Source organism: Hylobates moloch, unplaced genomic scaffold (assembly GCF_009828535.3).
Source record: "Hylobates moloch isolate HMO894 unplaced genomic scaffold, HMol_V3 SCAFFOLD_13, whole genome shotgun sequence".
NCBI lineage: Eukaryota > Metazoa > Chordata > Mammalia > Primates > Hylobatidae > Hylobates > Hylobates moloch.
In genome coordinates, this window is record NW_026652288.1 from 85935411 (window position 1) to 85957846 (window position 22436).

Here is a 22436-nt window from a genome sequence, read left to right on the forward strand (position 1 = left end):
GGTGTTGTGCTTAATTCTCAGTCTTTCCTTTTATTTGGTTTTGTTTTTCTAGTTCTAGTTTGTACTTGTGCTTTCATAAGTTAACTCTCTGTTGCCCAGGCTGGAGTGCAGTTGCATGCACATGGCTGACTACTGCCTCAACCTCCCAGGCTCGAGCAATCCTCCCACCTTAGCCTTCCAAATAGCTGGAACTACAGGCACTGGCCACCATGCCTGGCTAATTTTTGTATGTCCTCAAGCCACTTTTAATTAAACAATAATAAATTGAAAAGACATGGTGTGACCGCCAGCACAAATTAAGATGACCTAGTATCCAGAATCTCTGCTCAAGCCATCGCTTCCGGGGAGGCCTGCCTTAGCTTTGCTTACTACTCATTAATGTACCCATTAATATCAGCACATTTACAGACCTACTGACACCACAATGCTTGTGTAATTTAATTACAAGCAAGAAATCTGTGTCTTAATACATAAAAGACATTTATAGTAATGGATGATAACGGATGTTTATTAGCATATCAACAATTAAAAATTATTTGCCACTTACTCTTTCTTCAAGTTTATAAGGTATAATTTCCATGCTAATTTTATATTGGAAATAAGAGTTGACAAACTGCTATTAGAATACAGGGATTATAGTGATAGCTCTATCATATTAATTCAATTTTATTAAACAATAATGCAGTGAAAAGGAATAATTTAAGAGGGACTAAAGCAGGCATTTTTACAAAACATACTGCCTCTGCAATTTTTGCATAGTTTTGATATAATGAAACATTACACAAACATAAATATGAGAAATGAACTTCAGAGGAAATAAATATCTACCTCCAGCTATTACATTTCATTTAGATGGATTAGCTGAGTATGGTATATTAAACAGATACACAATTTCTTATCTCTAGAGATCCAATATGGTTTTCTGACAATTTATATTTGATTAACAGCAATACCAACTACAGAGATTTAATTGGCATTTTATTGAGCCAAAGTAAGTAATATTTTTTGTAAAATGCTACAAGTATTTTTTTCACCTAATGAATACAAGCCCCAAAATGCTGCTGACTTATTGATAGCTAAATTAATACACAACTTGCTGTGTAAGCAATAACTTGTTCAGCTAGGCCCAAGTTAAGATGTAGGATAAAAGTCACAGAGAACAGTGAATGGACTGAAACAGAATGCAGGCTTTCTATTTTTGGCCCAAACAGTATTTTTAAAAAATTGTAATTAGCTAATTTAAAAGCTGATAAATTTCACATTAAAGTCATCCAGAATCTGGATTTTCTTCAAAAAGCAAAATATTTCCAAGTGCGACTCCCACATTCACCCAAGGAAACAGAATGAAGACAATCATACCTATTTTTTTTCCAAAATGATAAAACAAGGTATTCTATCTGTTTATAGAGTCAGAAAAGGTTTATAGAGAGACCAGGTGTCTGCTTAAGGAAAAATCCATCCAAAATGTGGCAAACAATTGTGCTACTTCTAACAAAAATATTTTGCTTCCCTGAAGAATTTTTGTTTGGATGCCTGCAGCCATATATCTTATCCTGCCTCCTTTTCTCTGGCAGCTAGCAAACACAAAGTCAAGATGAGCTTCTGAAATTCTGCCCAAATATGCCCTTCTCAAATTCTTTCCTAAACCAATAAACTGCATTGTTTTTCTTCTGGCTGCTTAAATGACAGACTTAGGGTCATTTTGGATACTCTTTTTCTATCATGATTATGTTTTTTTTGTTAATTTTAATTATATATTGACGGGTGTACATATTATGGAGTACCAAGTGTTATTACGATTTTTGAACAAAATTTGGAATAATTAAAGTGATTAACATATCTAACACATCAAATTTTAGCTCTTTTTGTGATAAGAATATTAGAAATTTGCTGTCTTAGTGATATTGAATTGTACCATACTCAATTATTAGCTATATTCAACACACTATGCTATAGATGTAAAAAGAAAAATCAAACTTTTTCCTCCTTTCTAAATGAGGCTTTATACTTTTTGGTGATCATCTCTCCATTCTCTCCACCTCTAAGCCTCTGATAACCACCTGATATGGTTTGGCTGTGTCCCCACCCAAATCTCATCTTGAATTGTAGCACCCATAATTCCCACATGTCATGGGAGGGACCTGGTGGGAGGTAATTGAATCATAGGGGTGGGTCTTTCCTTTGCTGTTCTCATGATACTGAATAAGTTTCAGGAGATCTGATGCTTTTATAAAGGGGAATTCCTCTACACTAGCTTTTTGCCTGCCACCATGTAAGACATGACTTTGTCCCTCATTTGCCTTCCATCATGATTGTGAGGCCTCCCCAGCCATGTGGAAATGTGAGTCAATTAAACTTCTTTCTTTTATAAATTATCCAGTCTTAGATATGTCTTTATTAGCAGCATGAGAGCAAACTAATACACCATCATTCTATTCTCTGCTTTTATGGGTTCAATTGTTTTAGATTCCACATGTAAATGACAATGTGCATTATTTGTCTTTCTGTGTTTTGCTCATTTCACTTAGCATAATGTTCTTGAATTTAAACCATATTGTATAAATTATAGAATTTCTCCTTTTTAAAGGCTGAATAGTATTCTGTGGTATATATATGCCACATTTTCTTTATCAATTCATCTCTCGATGGAAACTTAGGTTGATTTGATAACTTGGCAACTGTGAATAGCACTGCAATGAACATGGGAGTGCACACATTCCTTCAACATGGTGATTTCAAATCTTTGGGGTAAATGTCCAGAATGGGATTGCTGGTTGATATGGTAATTCTATGTCTAGTATTTTGAACTGTATTCCATAATAACTTTAGTAACTTACATTCCCTCCAAGAGTAAGGGCTGCATTTTTACTATATCCTTGCCAACACCCACTGTCTTTCGCCTTTTTGATTATACCCATTATAATAAATATGAGATGGTATCTCATTGTGGTTCTAATTTGCATCTCCCTAAGGATTAGTGAGATTAAGCATTATTTCATGTATCTGTTAGCCACTCTGTTGTTTAATTTCCATGTATGTTTTAATTTTCTGAAATTTCTTGTTTTATTGATTTCTAGTTTTATACCACTGTAGTTAAAAAAGGTATTTGATATAATTTACATTTTCTTAAATTTGCTAAGATTTGTCTCATGGTATAATAAATGTAATCTATCCTGAGGAGTATGCCATGTGCACTTAAGAAGAATATGTATGCTGTTGCTTTTGAATAGGATGCTCTGTATATGTCTGTTAGTTCCATTTGTTCTAATGGCTGGAAGTGTTTTTCCTACAGCATTTTGAATACATCATTCACTCTTTCCTGAATTACAGGGTTTTTGCTGGGAAGTCCATTGATAGTGGTATTGGTACTGCTTTGTGTGTGATGTATTTCTTATTTCTCTTTGCTCTCAGAATTTCCCTTTGTCTTTGCTCTTTAAGAGTGCGATCATTATGTGTGGTGAGCTTCCTTAGGGTGAATTTGACTGAAGATCTCTGAACTTTCTGTGCCTGAATGTTCTTATTTCCTCAGATTAGGGAAGCTTTCAGCCATTATTTCTTTAAATATCTTTTTTAAATTTTTTTTCTTCTTTAACTCCTATTAAGTGTAGGTTAGGTGTCTTGATTGTGTCTCGTAATTCCTGTAAGCTTTCTTCATTATTTTTCATTCTTTCTTCTTCTTGTTGCGCTGATTGGGTGATTTCAAATGTTCTGTCTTCAAGCTTATTGATTATTTCCTTTTATGTTCTAGTTTGATTTTAATTGACAAATAATAATTGTACATATATAGAGGGATCACTGTGATGTTTTGACACTTATACACATTGTGTAAATATTAAATAAGGATATTTAGTAGAAACATTACCTCAAACATTTATCATTTCCTTGTGATGAGAACATTCAAAACCCTTTCTTCTAGTTATCTTGAAATATATAATACAATATTGTTAACTCCAGTCACCTTTCTGGGCAATAAAACAACAGAACTTCCTCCTATGTAACTGTAATTTTGTACCTGTTCACTAATCTCTTTCCATCTGCTCTTCCCCCTACAATCTCCAGCCTCTGGTAATTACCATTCTACTCTGTACTTCCAGGAGATCATCTTTTTTAGATTCCACAAGTGAGCGGATTCATGCAGTATTTGTCTTTGTTGGCTGGCTTATTCCACTTAACATAATGTCTTCCAGGTTTATCCATGTTGCCACAAATAACAGTGTTGCAACTTTTTTTGCTCCCATAGCTCCGCAAATGGGAGGGAGTGGTGCCCAGCAGCTTCTTCACTCTGGCAGGTCAGTGAGCAGGAGAGCATTTTACAGCTCTCTCACCACCCACAGCTTGGCAAGCGGGAGTATTACAGTTCTTTCACTCCTACAATTTGGCGAGTTCTAGGTTCTTGTCCTGCAACCAAGAGGAATAAGGTACTTGGACACCAGAGAGTGAGTAAGGCAGAGTAGAATTTTATTGAGAGACAGAAGGAAAGCTCTCAGCAGCAAGACAGGGTTCGAAATTGGATTGCCATCTGCGAGGCTGAGTCCAGTATTTTCATGGGCTTAGAATAGGGGAATGTGTTCTGATTGGTCTATGGATGGGCTTGGAAAAGGTACCATTCGATTGGTTAAAAGGCATGATTCACAAGGAACCAATAGAGAGAAAGTGGGTGAGATGGGGTTGGAAGTTCTCACTCCAGTCGTGGATTCTATCCGAAACTGGTAGCTTGGTTTTCAGGCTTTAGACTGTCCTTGGCCTGAAGGTCGAGTTTCACCAGGGACCCATCCCTGTCTGCCTAGGAATTTGTCTGTCTCCTGTCGCTATCAACATGATTTTATTCTTTATGGCTAAATAGTATTTTATTGTATATACATACAATATTTTCTTTATTGATTTATCCATTGATGAACCTATAGGTTGATCCCATATCTTGGCTGTTGTGAATAGTACTGCCATAAACATGGGAGTCCAGATAGCACTTCAACATACTGATTTTCTTATTTTTGTATAAATACCCACTAGTGAGTTTGCTGGATCATTTGGTAGTTCCACTTTTATTTTTTGAGAAACCTCCATACCTTTTCTATAATGCTGGTATTAGTTTACATTCCCACTAACAATGTATAAAGGTTCTAGTATCTGTAAATGCAAATCAGCCTTTTTTTCCCTTGTCTTTTTGATGATACCCATTGTAATTGGGGTGAGGTAATATCTCATTGTGGTTTTGATTTGCATTTCTGTGATGATTAGCAATGTTGAGCCTTTTTTCATCTACCTGTTGGCCATTTGTATGTTTTCTTTTGAGAAATGTCCATTCAGGACTTTTGTTCATGTTCTAATTGGATTATTTGGTTTTGTGCTATTAAGTTGTTTGAGTCTTTCATATATTCTGGACATGAACTGCTTGTCAGATGCATAGTTTGCTCATATTTTCTCCCATTCTGTAGGTTGTCTCTTTACTGTTTATTCCTTTATTGTGCAAAAGCTATTTAGTTTGATATAATCCCACTTGTCTATTTTGCCTTAGTTGCTTATGCTTTTGTATTCTTATCTTAAAAAATCCTTGCCCAGAACAATGTAATGAAGCTTTTACCCTATGTTTTCTTTTAGTAGTTTTATAGTTTCAAATCTTACATTTAAGTCTTTAATCCATTTTGAGTTGATTTTTTAATACACTGAGAGATAGGAACCTAGTTTCATTCTGCTGCATGTGGATATCGAGCTTCTTACCATCATTTATTGAAGAGACTGTTCTTTCCTCAACATATGTTTTTGGGGCATTTGTCAAAATCAGTTGGCTGTAACTGTGTGGATTTATTTCTGTGTTGTCTATGTGTTCCATTTGTCTATGTATCTATTTTTATGCCAATACCATGTTGTTTGGTAGCTATAGCTTTAGCTGTAGCTTTGCAGTATGTTTTGAAGTCAGACAGTGTGATGCCCCGGCTTTGTTCTTTTTGCTCAAGATTGCTTTGGCTATTCAGGGTCTTTTGTAATTCCACACATTGATTTTCTTTATTTTTTTTATTTTTGAGAACAGTGTTATTGATACTTTGATAGGGATTACCATAAATCTATAAATTGCTTTAGTATATATTTTAGCAATATTAATTCTTCCAATTCATGAACACAGATTATCCTTCAATTTTTGTCTTTCAACTTATTTTATCAATGTTTTATAATTTTTATTGTAAATTTTTTTCCTTCCCAGTTAAATTTATTCTTAGGTTTTTAAATTTTGTTTGTTGCTATCATAAATTGGGTTGCTTTCTTGGTTTCTTTTTCAGATAGGTTGCTATTGACATATAGAAATGATACTGAATTTTATGTTGATTTTGTACCCTAAAACTACACTAAATTTATTTGTTAGTTCTAACAGTTTTTAGTGGAGTCTTCAGAGTTTTCTACATATGAATACAATATCATGCTATCTGCAAACAAGGAAAATTTGACTTCCTCCTTTCCAATTTGGATGCCTTTATTTCTTTCCCTTTCCTAATTACTTTGTCTAGAACTTCCAGTGCTATAATGAATAGGAGGGTGTGTGAGTTGGGGGGCGGGTCCAGATCTTAGCAGAAATGTTTTCAACTCTTCCTTATTTGGCATGATATTATATGTGGCTTTGCCATATATGGCCTTTATTGTATTGAGGTATGTTCCTTTATTTTTTTTTTTTTTGAGACGGAGTCTTGCTCTGTCGCCCAGGCTGGAGTGCAGTGGCGCGATCTTGGCTCATTGCAAGCACCGCCTCCCGGATTCACGCCATTCTCCTGCCTCAGCCTCCCGAGTAGCTGGGACTACAGGGGCCGGCCACCATACCTGGCTAATTTTTTCTATTTTTTAGGAGAGACGGGGTTTCACCGTGTTAGCCAGGATGGTCTTAATCTCCTGATCTTGTGATCTGCCCACCTCGGCCTCCCAAAGTGCTGGGATTATAATAGGTGTGAGCCACTGCGCCCTGCCGAGATATGTTCCTTTTATACCTAATTTGTTGGGAGTTTTTATCATAAAAGATTTATAAAATCCTTTTTCTATGTTTATTGAAGTGGTCACACAGTTTTTGTCCTTGATTCTGTTTATGTGATATGTCATGTTTATTGATTTGCATATATAAAATTGAATCATCTTTGTGTCCCTGTGATAAATCCTGCTGGATCATGGTAAATTATCTTTTTTATGTATTGTTGAATTTGGTTTGCTAGTATTTTGTTGAGGTCTGTGGTTTTCTGTTTTTGTTGTGTGCTTGTCTGGTTTTGGTATCAGGGTGATGTTGGCTTAGCAGAATGAATTTAGAAGAATTCCCTTATCCTCAATTTTTTGGAATAATTATCAAAGTATTGTTATAAGTTCTTTAAATGTTTGGTGAAATTTAGCAGTAAGGTGAAGAAAAGCCCTTGAGGTCCCGGACTTTTCTTTGATAGGAGACTTTTTATTACTTATCAGATCTCATTACTCATTATTGATCTACTCACATTTTCTATTTATTACAGACTTAATTTTGGTAAGTTTTACTTAATTTTGGTAGGAATTTATTTATTTTTTCTAAGTTTGGCTATTTATTGGTGTATAGTTGTTCATTATATTGTTTTATGATCCTTTGTATTTCTGTGATGTCAATATCACGTTTCTTTCTCCATCTATAATTTTGTTTATTTGAATCTTTCTCTTTTCTTCTTGGTCTTGCCAAAAGTTTGTCTATTTTGTTTACGTTTTTTAAAAAACAGTATGTCTCATAGACCTTTTTGGTTTTTTTCAGTCTCTGTTTCGTTTTGTTCTGCCATGGTCTTTATTATTTCTTTTCTTCTACTATTTTTCTTTTAGATTTTTTTTTTTTGTAGTTTCTATGGGTAAAACATTAAGTTGTTTATTTAAGATCTTATTAAATTTTTGATGAATGCTTTTATTTCTATGAACTTCCTTTGTAGAACCACTTTTGCTGTATCTCACAGATTTTGGTATGTTGTGCTTACATTTCCATTTATCTCAAGTTATTTTTAAATTTCTTCTTTGTCCTAGTCATTGTTCAGAAGTATATTCCTTTATTTTCATATAATTTTATAGTTTTTAAAGTTATTCCTGTTATTGATTTCTAGTTTTAATCCATTGTGGTAAAAAAGATACTTGATATGATTTTGATTTTTAAAAATTTGTTGAGACTTGTGTTTTAGCTTAATATATTATCTATCTTGGAGAAAGTTCTTTGTGCTGATGAAAAGAATGTATTCTGCAACTGTCGAGTGAAATAATCTGTAAATGTCTGTGAGGTCCATTTCAACCAGGGTTCAGTTTACATTCAATTTTTTTTGTTGATTTTCTGCATGGATGACTTGTCTATGGCTGAATGTGGGTGTTGAAGTCCCCTGCTATTATTGTATTGCAGTCTCTCACTTTAGATCTACTAACATGTGCTTTATGTATTTCGGTGCTCCATATTAGGTGCATATATATTTATAATTGTTATATTCCCTTGATTAACAGACACTTTTATCATTATATAATTAACAGTTAATTGACACTTTTATCATTATTTAATTATATAATGATCTTTGTCCCCTTTTATAGTTTTGGACTTACTGTCTAGTTGTCTGATGTAAATATAACTACTTGTGCTTTCTTTTGGTTTCCATTAGCATGGGATATCATTTTTCCTCCCTTTATTTTTAATCTGTTTGTGCCCTTAGGGATGAAGTGAATGTCTTATAGGCAGCATATAGTTGGGTGTTTTCCTTTTCTTTTCCATACAGCCACTCTATATTTTTTCATTGGAGGATTTAATCCTTTTATAGTTGAGGTTGTTATTTACAGGTAAGGACTTACTATTGCCATTCTGTGAATTGTTTTCTGATTATTTTGTATATCTTTTTTTCTTTCATTTTTCTTGTTTACCTTTGTAGCTTGACAGTTTCTGTAGTAATGAAGTTTGATTCATTTTCATTTGTGTATCTGCTATAATTTTTTAGTGTGTGAATATGTGTGGTTGCTCTGGTGCTTACATTAAATATTATGGCTATAAAAACGTATTTCGGTTGATAACAACTTAACTGTGGTCATTGACAAACATTCCAGACTTCTACCCTAGCCCTCATACAATTTGAATTTTTTTGCCTTACTTTACATATTTTATATTATATATTCCTTAACAACATATTGTAGTTATCGTTAGCATTGTCCACTTTGATTTTTAACTTTCACACTACAAATTTGAAAGATTATGTACCACCATTAGAATAATGCAGTAGTCTGAATTTGATTATGAGTTTACCTCTACCAATGAGTTTTATACTTTTATATGGTTTATGGTAGTAATTAACATCCTTTTACTTCCAGCTGAAGCACTCCCTTAGCATTTCTTATAAGACTGGCCTTGTGATGATAAATTTCCTCAGATTTTACTTGTCTGGGAAATATTTTATTACTCCTTCATTTTTGAAGGTTAGCTTTGGGGGTTATAGCATTCTTGGTGGATTCTTTTTTTACTTTTTTTCTTTGAGCACTTTGAATATATCAGCCCATTCTTTTCTGGCCTGAAAGATTTCTGCTAAAAAATCTGCTGATAGTTTAATATAATTTTCTTATATGTGACCAGGCACTTTTGGCGCTTTTAGAATTCTCTCTTTGTCTTTGACTTTTCACAGTTTGATTATAATGTGACTTGAAGAGGACATCTTTTGGTTGAATCTAATTGAGGTTCTTTGAACTTCTTAGATCTGAATGTACTTATATCTCCCAAGACTTGTGAAGTTTTCATCTATTATTTCATTCAGTAAGCTTTCTGTACTTTTCTTTATTTCTTCTCCCTCTGGTAGTCCCACAATGCAAAAATTTGTTTGTTAATGGCGTTGCACACACCTTGTAGGCTTTTTTACTTCTAAAAATTCTTTTTTCCCCTTTGATTGGGTTATTTCAAAAGACCTGTCTTTAAGTTTAGAATTTCTGTCTTCTTCCTGATCTTATGTGCTGTTGAAGCTCTCAGTTGTATTTTTTATTTCATTCATTGAAGTCTTCAATTTTAAGATTTTTATTTGACTTTTTAAATGATCTCTATTTGTTGAATTGTCTATTTGTATTTTCTTGTGTCTCACTGAATTTCCATAAGATTATTATCTTGAAGTCATTTTCAGGCAATTTGTAAATTTTCCCTTCTTTATGATTAATTACCTGAACATAATTGTGCTCTCTTGGTGGCATCATGTTTCCTTGTTTTTTCATATTTTGCGCGTCCCTGTGTTGATACCCGTGTATTTTGTGGAGCAATTACCTCTTCCAATATTAGCAAATGGTTATTATAGGGAAACTTTTTCACCTGCAAATGTGTCCTAGGGTGTTGGTTGGATTTGATGCATTAGATTTGGTTCTAGGTAGGTGCAACAGTGTAGTCAATGAAGTTTCTTCAGCTGTAGTCAATGTCAGTGATGCCTGTGAATGTCTCAGCGGCCTAGACTGCAGGAGTTTGTGCAGCCGCTCCAACAGGTCAGGTGCACCTCTGCTGAGGGTGGGTGTACCAGGTTGTTTTGTGTGCCTTGTGTTCATGGGGGCTACTTTTTTGGGATCTGGCATGGTCTCCCACTGGGGTCAGGGTGCTTGGCTGTTCCAGGTGCCACAGGTGTACAGGGACTGCTCCACTAGGGTCAGGTGCAGCCTCCCCACTGGGCAAGATTTCCTGTTCTTTTGGGGGCCAGGGAGCCACTTAGAGTCTGGTACTAGGATTATGGCTGTTCCACTTGGCCTAAGCTTTCTGTAGCCAAATCTGAGCATTGCAGCCACTGAGATGAGAACAATGGAGTGCCTCCTAGGAGATTATTACCAGGGATAAAAGGCTGTAGCTGCTTAGCTGCAGAATGATGTGCTATTATGCAGGTGAGTAGTGTAGTGGCAGTGGAGCTTCAGGGATGAGGACATGCAATGCCTATTGGCTCCTAGAGCAGTGGCTCTGTTCTCAAGATTTTACCTTAAAGTAGCTGCTTGGATCATGGGCATACACAATATGGGTTTTTTGGGGGGTAATGCAGCCATGTGAACTTCAGTCAGTTCGCTAGCCTGGGCTCAGAGCCTGTGATTACTTAAGAGTTCTCTAGCAGCAAAGACTGTAAGTGTTTGCATTTTTAATGATACCTTCTGGGGTCTCCTGCTTAACTTTTCCTCTCAAAAGAAGTCCCTCCTGGTTCCAACTTGATGCTAATTGGGGAGATGGGGAGACAGGGTTGCAAAGGCAGGGTGTTTTGTTCTTTTTTTTTTTTTTTTTTTTGAGACAGAGTCTCGTTCTGTTGCCCAGGCTGGAGTTCAATGGTGTGATCTCAGCTCACTGCAACCTCTGCCTCCTGGGTTCAAGCGATTCTCCTGCCTCAGCCTCCTGAGTAGCTGGGATTACAGACATGCACCCCCACGGCTGGCTAAGTTTTTTATTTTTAGTAGAGATGGGGTTTCACCATGTTGCTCAAGCTGGTCCTGAATTCCTGACCTCAATTCACCCGCCTTGGCCTCCCAAAGTGCTTGGATTACAGGCATGAGCCACCGCACCCGGCCTGTTCTATTTTTTTATTTGGCAATCCTGAGTTCTCTGATTTGCAGTGTCTCTACCACTCTTCCACTGAACACCAGCACTCTCCTTTAAATACTGTAGTTGAAATATGGTTGTTTATTGCTTGTTTTGGTCCTTTTGTTGTGAGGGACATAGGTGTTAGGCACCTCTAGTCAGCAACCTTGCTGACTTCCCTCACCAATTCTTTTTTCAATTTGGTTGAGCTAGCTATTAAAAGTATTTATTCTTTTCTTCAATTCAGTAATTGCATTCTTCATCTCTAAGATTTCTAAGGTTTTTAAAATATTTCTATTTCTTCGTCAAACTTCTCATTTTGTTTGTATATGGTTTTTCAAGTTTTTAAAAATTTTTTATCTGTATATTAATGGAGTTCTCTGAACTTTTTAAGAGGATTATTCTAAATTCTTTTTCTGTCATTTTATAGGTCTTTCTTTTGGCCCATTGTTTGAACTTTTGGTCCCTTGTTAGTTTCTATTGGAGGTGCCATGATTTCCTGAGTCTTTGTAATCCTTGTATTCTCCCATTGGTGTGAGTGTGTTTGCAGTGACAACCATCTTTTCTGGCTTTTACAGATGTTTCCTGGCAGTGATAGATCTTCACTATTTAGTCTAGCCTATGATTGATTCTTGTTGGGCCAGCTGGCATTAATTCTGGCCAAGCTAAGCTTGCTTTCAGGTTCTCTAGATGGCTTGGCTGCTACCTTTGCTCTACATTCATGTGGAGCAGCTGGCTAAGTTCTGCTACCCAGCAAGAAAACTGGCTGAGCTCTGGAATTAGGCTGAGCTCTGGATGGGCACCACAATCACCTCTGATCTACCTAGGCTGCAGCATGTATTCCCTGACCAGAAGGGACCATATATGTATCAGCATTTGCACAGTGTTGCAGGAGGGTCCCTGAGGTTAAGTGTATCAGTATGAATGGAGCAACTGCTGTGTTCAACAGAAATGCATGACTGAGATTTGCCTCCCTTTCTGGGTCAGGTATGGGGATGGACTTTGAGGCCAGGGGGATTGCTGATTAAACTCCCTGGTGTGCCAAACTAGTGCTTATCAAATTTTGCTCAGTTCTGCTGTGGCAGAGGCTGGCAATCCTGTCCTTGTGGTTCACATTAGCTAGTCTCACAGAAGTTCTTTACACGAGTGAAATTAATCCCTGGTACAGCAGAGAAAGGCTGAAAGGCAAGGCAGGGCTTCTCCTGGATCCGCTGTGTAATGAAGACTGGTAAATCTGTTTCAGTGGCTCATATGGGAGGGTCATCCAGCATATCCCTGTGTTTGGGGATAGTTCCCTGACCACAGTGACAGGGGCTGGAACTGAGACTGGTCCCCTTCAAGATCTGCTGTGCAACAGAGTCAGGCATGTCTGTCGTAGTGGTTCAGCTAGTGTGCATGTCTCACAGCAGTTCCCTACATAGATTCCCTGACTTCAACAGAAGGGGCTACAGCTGAGACTAAGCCCCTTTGAGATCTGCTATGGAACGGGGTGGGCAAACCTGTTGCAGACTCTCTGACAGGTGCATCTCCCAGCAGTTTCCTGCACAGGTGATATATTTCCCTGGCTGTGGCAAAGGGTAGTTGAGCCTCAGATGGATAAGTCTCCAAGCAGTTCTCTGCATGTGTAGGATACTTCCTGGGCTTTATGGCAGAGAAGGGCTGGAACCAAGACAGGATCTCTTTAAGATCTACCGTGGGAATGAAGCCAAAAAGCTGGTCATGGTGGCTCAGATGGGTAAGTCTCCCTCTGGGTCCTTGTTGGGGCAGTACTCAGCTGGGACAACAGCTGAGGGGCCTGGAATTGAATTACGGACAACTTTTGGCTCCACTACTGCTATGGTTTGGATATGGTTTGTTTGGCCCCACCAAATCTCATGTTGAAATTTGATCCCCACTGTTGGAGTTGAGTCCTGATGGGAAGTGTTTGTGTTGTGGGGACAAATCCCTCATGAGTGGCTTGACGCCATTCTTGTGATAATGGGCGAGTTCTCGCTGTATTTGCTCCTGCAAAAGCTGGTTGTTAAAAAGAGTCTGGTACTGCCCCTTCCCCTCTAGTTTTTAATCATGCCATGTGATCTCTGCATGCTGGTTCCCCCTTGCCTTCCACCTTGAGTAGAAGTAGCATGAAATTCTCACCAGAATCTAAACTGGCACCATGGATCTTGCACAGTCTGCAGAACTGTGAGCCAAAGAAACCTTTTTTCTTTATAAATTATCCAGCCCTATAAATATATAGGGCCCATAAAAATTTTGATGTCAAATTTCCTAAAATTTGTGGCTCTGTTACCTGACATGGCAAAAGGGAAACTACGGTTGCAGGTATTACTTTATAGCAATGCAGAAATGGACTAACACAACCACTAAGACCAATGGCTCTCACAAAGAGACTTTTGTCCGTGGATAGGCACAGATTTCTTATGTGAGGAGATATGAGTAGTATCTTCCTATTTCATGATCTTGCTGACATCACTCTTCGTGATTCAGGTTTAAACTAAAAGGTCACCTTCTCATTAGCCTCTGTATAGGTAAAGAGAAAATAAAAGCTAAGAGACCAAAGTTGAATGCTTACTAGAAGTTTTACGTTTCCTAGTAGGAAAAGTAATCCTACATGGTGGATAAAACTTGGGGCAGTAAACACAGGAATGGCCCTTTCAGAGCTACAAAGATCTCTGTCTCATTTTAGAAGAACGATATTTCAAAGTGCCACTGATTGCTGGCAATATCTAGGCTTATTGATTAGGTATTGTGTAAAGGCTGGGCTGCCTGATACTGGTTTCTGCTGTATCACGAATTACCTATTTTAGAATTATAACTTTCATCTGCCTTTGCTACACTGATGAGGTACCCAATTCAGCAATATTGTATCCAGTTGTTATTTTAACCAAAGTGAGATGTATACCACTGCCAACAGCTGAGATAACCCTGTCAGGGCTCCCTGGCCCTTAATCTGAAAGACCAGTAAATGCTCCCTTTTGATCCCCATCCCATTATCTACATACACATAATACTTACTTTTCTCCATTAAAATATATGTAATATATTATGTATTTTACTTATGTTTTTATTGTTCATCTTTCCCATTGAACTATAAACTCCATGGTATAACTTTATGTTTTCTTTTTACTGCTATGTCCTCATTACCTAGAGCAGGGTCTGCTTAATAGTAAACAAACAATAAATACCTAATTAACACTAAGATATAATCCTTTACTAGCAAGTGTACCTTCATGTTGCATAGTGTTGAAATAGAATAAGGTACAAATTAATTATAATAAAAAAATTTAAAACATTTCTGTAGATTTTTACACATTAAAAGCAAAGCAATGATATGACATTAGTTATTGTAGAAGGCAGAATAATGGTCCCACAAATATTTTGATGTCAAAATCCCTAAAATTTCTGATTCTGTTACTTACATGGCAAAAGGGAAACTTTCATGGCAGATGAGACTAAGGTTGCTAATCATCAAACCTTAAGAAAATGAGATTTGGGGGATTTGGGGGATGGCCCAATGTAATCACAAGGACCTTTGAAGTGAAACAGGGAGGCAGAACAGAAGGTCAGAATGATATGGTGTGAGAACTCAACCCACCGTTGCTGGCTTTGAAGACAGAGGAGAGGCTATGAGCCATGCAATACAGGCAGCTTCTGGAAGCCGAACAGTGAGACCCACGTCAGACTTCTGACCTACACAGCTATTAAAACAGTGTGTGGTTTAAGCCAAGTTGGTGGTGATCTGTTGTAGCAGTAATAGAAAACCAATATAGTTATTTTTTTTCTTTTTTTTAATTATTATTATACTTTAAGTTTTAGGGTACATGTGCACAATGTGCAGGTTTGTTACATATGTATCCATGTGCCATGTTGGTGTACTGCACCCATTAACTCGTCATTTAGCATTAGGTGTATCTCCTAATGCTATCCCTCCCCCCTCCCCCCATCCGACAACAGTCCCCAGAGTGTGATGTTCCCCTTCCTGTGTCCATGTGTTCTCATTGTTCAATTCCCACCTATGAGTGAGAACATGAGGTGTTTGGTTTTTTGTCCTTGCGATAGTTTACTGAGAATGATGGTTTCCAGTTTCATCCATGTCCCTACAAAGGACACAAACTCATCATTTTTTATGGCTGCATAGTATTCCATGGTGTATATGTGCCACATTTTCTTAATCCAGTCTATCGTTGTTGGACATTTGGGTTGGTTCCAAGTCTTTGCTATTGTGAATAGTGCCACAATAAACATACATGTGCATGTATCTTTATAGCAGCATGATTTATAGTCCTTTGGGTATATACCCAGTAATGGGATGGCTGAGTTAAATGGTATTTCTAGTTCTAGATCCCTGAGGAATCGCCACACTGACTTCCACAATGGTTGAACTAGTTTACAGTCCCACCAACAGTGTAAAAATGTTCCTATTTCTCCACATCCTCTCCAGCACCTGTTGTTTCCTGACTTTTTAATGATCGCCATTCTAACTGGTGTGAGATGTTATCTCATTGTGGTTTTGATTTGCATTTCTCTGATGGCCAGTGATGATGAGCATTTTTTCATGTGTCTTTTGGCTGCATAAATGTCTTCTTTTGAGAAGTGTCTGTTCATGTCCTTCGCCCACTTTTTGATGGGGTTGTTTGTATTTTCCTGTAAATTTGTTTGAGTTCATTGTAGATTCTGGATATTAGCCCTTTGTCAGATGAGTAGGTTGCAAAAATTTTCTCCCATTTTGTAAGTTGCCTGTTTACTGTGATGGTAGTTTCTTTTGCTGTGCAGAAGCTCTTTAGTTTAATGAGATCCCATTTGTCAATTTTGGCTTTTGTTGCCATTGCTTTTGATGTTTTAGACATGAAGTCCTTGCCCATGCCTATGTCCTGAATGGTATTGCCTAGGTTTTCTTCTAGGGTTTTTACGGTTTTAGGTCTAACATATAAGTCTTTAATCCATCTTGAATTAATTTTTGTATAAGGTGTAAGGAAGGGATCCAGAATATACATTTTTTCAGCACCACACCACACCTATTCCAAAATTGACCACATAGTTGGAAGTAAAGCACTCCTCAGCAAATGTAAAAGAACAGAAATTATAACAAACTGTCTCTGAGACCACAGTGCAATCAAACTAGAATTCAGGATTAAGAAACTCACTCAAAACCGCTCAACTACATGGAAACTGAACAACCTGCTCCTGAATGACTACTGGGTACATAACAAAATGAAGGCAGAAATACAGATGTTCTTTGAAACCAACGAGAACAAAGACACAACATACCAGAATCTCTGGGACACATTCAAAGCAGTGTGTAGACGGAAAGTTATAGCACTAAATGCCCACAAGAGAAAGCAGGAAAGATCTAAAATTGACACCCTAACATCACAATTAAAAGAACTAGAGAAGCAGGAGCAAACACATTCAAAAGCTAGCAGAAGGCAAGAAATAACTAAGATCAGAGCAGAACTGAAGGAAATAGAGACACAAAAAACCCTTCAAAAAATCAATGAATCCAGGAGCTGGTTTTTTGAAAAGATCAACAAGATTGATAGACCGCTAGCAAGATCAATAAAGAAGAAAAGAGAGAAGAATCAAATAGACACAATAAAAAATCACAAAGGGGATATCACCACCGATCCCACAGAAATACAAACTACCATCAGAGAATACTATAAACACCTCTATGCAAATAAACTAGAAAATCTAGAAGAAATGGATAAATTCCTCGACACATACACTCTCCCAAGACTAAACCAGGAAGAAGTTGAATCTCTGAATAGACAATAACAGGCTCTGAAATTGTGGCAATAATCAATAGCTTACCAACCAAAAAGAGTCCAGGACCTGATGGATTCACAGCCGAATTTTACCAGAGGCACAAGGAGGAACTGATACCATTCCTTCTGAAACTATTCTAATCGACAGAAAAAGAGGGAATCCTCCCTAACACATTTTATGAGGCCAGCATCATCCTGATACCAAAGCCTGGCAGAGACACAACAAAAAAAGAGAATTTTAGACCAATATCCTTGATGAACATTGATGCAAAAATCCTCAATAAAATACTGGCAAACCGAATCCAGCAGCACATCAAAAAGCTTATCCACCATGATCAAGTGGGCTTCATCCCTGGGATGCAAGGCTGGTTCAACATACGCAAATCAATAAATGTAATCCAGCATCTAAACAGAACCAAAGACAAAAACCACATGATTATCTTAATCGATGCAGAAAAGGCCTTTGACAAAATTCAACAACCCTTCATGCTAAAAACTCTCAATAAATTAGGTATTGGTGGGATGTATCTCAAAATAATAAGAGCTATCTATGACAAACCCACAGCCAATATCATACTGAATGGGCAAAAACTGGAAGCATTCCCTTTGAAAACTGGCACAAGACAGGGATGCCCTCTCTCAACACTCCTATTCAACATAGTGTCGGAAGTTCTGACCAGGGCAATCAGGTAGGAGAAGGAAATAAAGGGTATTCAATTAGGAAAAGAGGAAGTCAAACTGTCCCTGTTTGCAGATGACATGATTGTATATCTAGAAAACCCCATTGTCTCAGCCCAAAATCTCCTCAAGCTGATAAGCAACTTCAGCAAAGTCTCAGGATACAAAATCAATGTACAAAAATCACAAGCATTCTTGTACACCAATAACAAACAGAGAGCCAAATCATGAGTGAACTCCCATTCACAATTGCTTCAAAGAGAATAAAATACCTAGGAATCCAACTTACAAGGGAAGTGAAGGACCTCTTCAAGTAGAGCTACAAACCACTGCTCAATGAAATAAAAGAGGATACAAACAAATGGAAGAACATTCCATGCTCATGGGTAGGAAGAATCAATATCGTGAAAATGGCCATACTGCCCAAGGTAATTTATAGATTCAATGCCATCCCCATCAAGCTACCAATGACTTTCTTCACAGAATTGGAAAAAACTACTTTAAAGTTCATATGGAACCAAAAAAGAGCCCGCATCGCCAAGTCAATCCTAAGCCAAAAGAACAAAGCTGGAGGCATCACGCTACCTGACTTCAAACTATACTACAAGGCTACAGTAACCAAAACAGCATGGTACTGGTACCAAAACAGAGACATAGATCAATGGAACAGAACAGAGCCCTCAGAAATAATGCCACATATCTACAACTACCTGATCTTTGACAAACCTGACAAAAATAAGCAATGGGGAAAGGATTCCCTATTTAATAAGTGGTGCTGGGAAAACTGGCTAACAATATAGTTATTTTTTAAAAATTGATGTGGTTACTTTAAACATTTTAATTTTTGACCTCTTCTTGATCAAATAATTGTTATTTATGTATTTTTGTTTCTTGATCAAATAATTGTTATTTATGTATTTTTTTATTAAAAGTAAATACACATTTTGCCTTTCCTGTGATTGGAGTACTCTTCTGAGTCATCAGATTCACATGAACAAAGGACTCACATGAATTATTTGCCTTGGATGAGGTAGTGGTGTCCATCTCTCTAAATCAATGCTCAAATTAAAATTTTCAGATGATATAAAATGTTATCATTGGAAAATGACCACAAGTTAACTGTAATAAAAATTATTATACAATTAAAAGAAAATTTGAAGAAAACAAAAACCAATGAACATTTAATGTTTAGTATTCTAAATGTTCTTTCTCAAAATTAATAGAGTAAAGCAATCCATCTCTAACGATTGACTTTGAGGCTGGTAAATTCCAGTTGATATTTCTGGTCGTTGCATCCTTTTAAGTTTTCAAACTAGTTGAAAACTTTTGTTAGTATCATTCAGTATTTAATATTTGCAATTATTAAATAATTATTCACTTCAAATAATGAAATGAAGGTTTTTGAATATCCCTTATTTGAAACTCCACAGGTGAAAATTATAGTAATTATTCTGTTCCTCAAATTCCTAAGACTTTTTCTCTTTTTTAGCCAGAGATAGTACAGTCTGAAAATGATTTGGACATTTTCCTTTTCCATTGTCACACCTCAGAACTGCCATTGCATTTCTGTAAGAACATTAACTCTTGCTGTTTTTTTTTTTTTTCTCAGCAACCATTTCTTGGCTACTTCCTTAGAATATATTTTTATATAAATAGAACATGGCAAAACATTTTTAAAACTAATATAGTATATTCTATTTAAGGTAAAGGAAAGTTTTGTATGTGTATCATCACCTCCTTTCCTTCTTCCTGTGTATCTTTGACTGCATTTTGCAAATGTTTATCTTACCTTAGTTTAGTATTGCAACATTCTAACTTCATACAGAAAAACAAAATGAAACACACACACATCCACTTGCTAAACTGAAGTTTCTCATTCATGTATGTGTAAATCACCTGTGGTAGCTCCGTGCTTTTCCCTAAATATGTCTGGAACTATGGTATTGACTCTTGGACAAGATAGGAATGAAATATGCTAGCTCATGATTGGTAATGTCCTAAGATCAAAACTCCCCTGGAGGTAGCTTGTACCAGCTGGTCAAAATTGATTATCATAAATATGTGGATTGATGGTCTAAACCTGGTGTATCTGGTTACACAGTCTAGTTTGACTAAGTTGTTAGTGTGGTATCTGCATCAATGACTCTTAGTAAACACAAGACTGGGTATCCTTGAGACAGAGGCAATCATACTTATCTTGATGGTTTGTAATCCAGAGATAGTGCTTATCCCGTGTGACTGAGATAGGACCCTGGAAGCTATGCCTGGATGCCTATAATCTGCCTGATATTTTATTTTTCTGGCTAAATTGAATTATTAGTCTTTATTAAAGCTTTATGTTTGTATGCTCTGTGGCATCTCTTGAGTCTTTTAATTATATAACCCTCTGTAATTGCTGTAATGTCTGACTTCATTAAATGGTTCTAGGAATCAACTGGCCTGGAAACTATGACATTGGCAAAATTGTTTTATTTCTCTAAGTACCAAGTTTGCTTTTCTTAAATAATTTTTGACATTTTTCAGTTTTCTTTGATGGCTATATTAAACACACTTAAAATCCTCCCAAGTAAGTGTTCATGTAATAGATGTTTTCCCCCTAATTATTAAAGCAGCACATTTGGAAAATATTGACTTTCTCTATTTTCCCTATTGGTAAGGTAAACGTTTTAAAAGCAGCCAAGGTTAAGGAGTATAGTCAACACAGCTGCAAATGCTGCAACCTAAACGAATTCATAAAAATCAACAGAAGAGTAAGCACCATAATGTTCCAGTATAGAATTTCAATGGTCAGGACAGGTGAAACAACTTGGATTCTGAAACTTTATTTATTCTGTGTGGATTAGTCAGGGTACTCCAGAGAGACAGAACCAGTGGAATATATATAAGCCTGGAGTTCTGATGTCTGAGGGCAGAAGAAGAGGGTTGTTCCATCCTCAGAAGAGAGGGAGTGAATTTGCCTTTCCTCTGCCTTTTTGTTTTATCCAGGCCCCCAGCCAATTGCGTGACCACATTGACACCAGATCTTCTCCACCAGTTGAACAGGCTCACACAGGAGCCTTCTCTGGAAACACCCTCACAGACACACCCAGGAATAATGCTTTACCAGCTCTTTAGGTATTCTTTAATCCAGGCACGTTGATACCTGAAATCAGCCTTCACACTGTGTAACCACAGCACCAGGAGAATTGACAGGCATGTACTGTCACTACAAAGTGTTCCCTCTCGCACAGTCAGGGCATAGCCTAAAGGCACAAAAATTTCTACCTATGATCTTGGTCATTGTTCTCTATCTGAACACCTCTCACAATCTATTAATTTCTTTTCTCTCTCTTATAGTCACAAGAATTTAAACTTTATTACCTATGTTTCTCCAAGTTTCCTGCTGACTGACATGTCAATTCTAATGCCTCTCATGGTGTCCTAATTTTATTGGCTCCGTGCATTCTATTTATTTTTGGTTTAATCAAAACAGCACATGGACACAGTCAAAAAGTCAAGTAAAATTAATAACTTTATAATGTAAAAGCAGGATCCTGCTTCATACTTCCCTACTGCAGATTCTTACTAACTGAAACGATTACTTTCAACTCTTTGTAGCTGTTTTTCCTGGTTTTCACCTTCATTCCAAGTGACACATTTATATGAAAAAATTTTTCATTTTTACGTATTTGTTAGTGATTTCCAAGTGTAAATGATAAGAAACAAGCTTCTTATTGCTCTAACTCCCACATACACACCAATGTACATTTCTTTCTGTCATTCAGCCTCATCAAGGGGTCATAATTTTGCTTCATGCAGTATATAATGCTTATTTTTGACTCTATACAATTTTTCACAGATGAGTTAGCAAAGAACAATAATTACTTGTAGGGGAGGATGGGTGAAACAAAAGAGAGACTAAGGCAGAAACTAGCCAGGTGTTCTCAAACTCCGTTCCTCTTTTCTTCCTGTACACTTGGTTAGAATACATTTCTCACCCTCCCTTTCAGTTGGGTAAATAGACGTGACTGAGTTCAAGTAAAAGGAGTGTGAGTAAAAGTGACACGAACCACTTTACAGCATCCTGCATGCAGCCCTTCATGCTGCTTTTCTTTAACAAGCTTAGCAGAGATAAGCATAGAAATGTTAGAAGTAAGGGTCGAAGATGGCTGAGTGTCAAGAAGGAAGGAGGCTATGGCTATATGGAGGAGAGCTGCCTGGTAAGCAGGAGCAGCGAAAGAAAGAGAGAGAGAGAGAGAGAGAAAGAGAGAGAGGAGAGAGAGGGGAGAGAGAGAGGAGGAGAGAGAAAGAAAAAGAAAAAGAAAGAAGAGAGAGAGGGAGAGAGAAGGAAGGAAGGAAGGAAGGGAGAAAGGAAGGGAAGTGTCAGGGTTTTGTCTATTGCAAATAAGTTAGGTAACAATTCCCAAACATTTGCTAGTTTTCAAATTATTTTCTAAGCACTTTATGAGTACTAATCATCTAGCAAACTTATTTGT